Source organism: Cryptotermes secundus, unplaced genomic scaffold (assembly GCF_002891405.2).
Source record: "Cryptotermes secundus unplaced genomic scaffold, Csec_1.0 scaffold1834, whole genome shotgun sequence".
Classification (NCBI taxonomy): Eukaryota; Metazoa; Arthropoda; class Insecta; order Blattodea; family Kalotermitidae; genus Cryptotermes; species Cryptotermes secundus.
The window spans coordinates 158,079-159,530 of record NW_019723944.1 but is presented as its reverse complement, the minus strand read 5'-3'; positions in this window follow the sequence as shown (position 1 = coordinate 159,530).

Here is a 1,452-nt window from a genome sequence, read left to right as displayed (position 1 = left end):
AATTTGGTGTCAGAATTTTTACGAACTTAAACACGCCTGACAAATAATTGAATTATTGTGCATCGAGTGTTCTACTGCTACAAAATGGAGACGCAGCAAATGATGGAAATGCTTCTCAAGGAAATGAGGGCAAACCAATTAAAAGCAGATGCCGACCGATTGCGGATGGAAGACAAAATGGAGGAAAACAGAAGAAAAGAAAAGGAAGAGAGGAGGAAAGAGAAGGAAGAGCGAAGGAAAGAGAAAGAAGACTTCCTGGCCAAATTAGACGCCGATAGGAAAACCGACAAGGAAGAAATGAAGGCCGATAGAAGGAAAGACAAAGAGGATTTAATGGCCAAATTAGACGCCAACCAAGAAAAGGCGGCGGCCGACAAGGAAGAATTGAAGGCCGAAATGCGATCTATGCGGGCAGAGTTGGATGACCAAATCCAACATAGAGTCGAAAACATTTTGGGGATCGTTGAGCACGACAAACAGGCTCTCCGGTCAGAAATAACTGAGCAGATTGAAGAAACTAAACGAGATGTCCAGGCACGGGTGGATATAGTGCAAATGAAAGCCGAGCGGGTAAATACAACAACGATCGTCGCGAGCACAGCTCAGCCACCAACATTCTACGGGAATTCAACGTGGAGCGTGTTCCGGCGACAATTCGAGACCGTAGCAGAGCACAACCAATGGACGGATAAGGAAAAATCGACGTACCTAATTACGGCCCTGAAGGGTCGGGCGGCGGAAATACTACCCGGCATTCCGGCAAATGCCACTTACGAGGAAACTCTTCAGGCTCTAGAGGACCGTTTCGGAGACCACCACTTTGCAGTTGCCTACCGCTGCCAATTAAGAACGAGGACACAGAAACCCGGAGAATCCCTGTAAGACTTTGCCACGGCCATTGAACTACTTTCCCATCGTGCCTACCCCGATCTACCTGCAGACCACATCGGAAGAGAGGCAGGAATAGCCTTCGTATACGGAATACGAGATGCCGATATAAAGTTCCAGCTGCTGCTAGGAGGTGAGAAGGTAAACGAGGCCCTCCGACGAGCGCTAGAGCTGCAAGCGGTACTGATAGCAGCTAGACCTCACGAAGGTAGCACCAAGACATACCGGAAGTACCGATCGTCCCCCACCCATCGAGGAGACGGAAGACAATCAGGGTGCTGGAGTTGTGGAAAACTGGGCCACTTCGCGAATCACTGCCCCTACGAACAGGAAGGGTACCCAACCGTCGGGAAACGAGCGACGGCCGGCGAGGATGGGCGAACCGCGGCATATGCATTAAGGCCCCCACACTACCCGCTCACCGTCAAAAGGGTGAATGCCAACCACAATGAGATGACGGCCTGTCAAGAGATAGAGACACGTCTACAAGACGGAAAGCCGGCCTCAGTGGACACGAAACCTGCGGCGGCACAACAAGAGGAGGTCCCCACAGTGATACCGGTC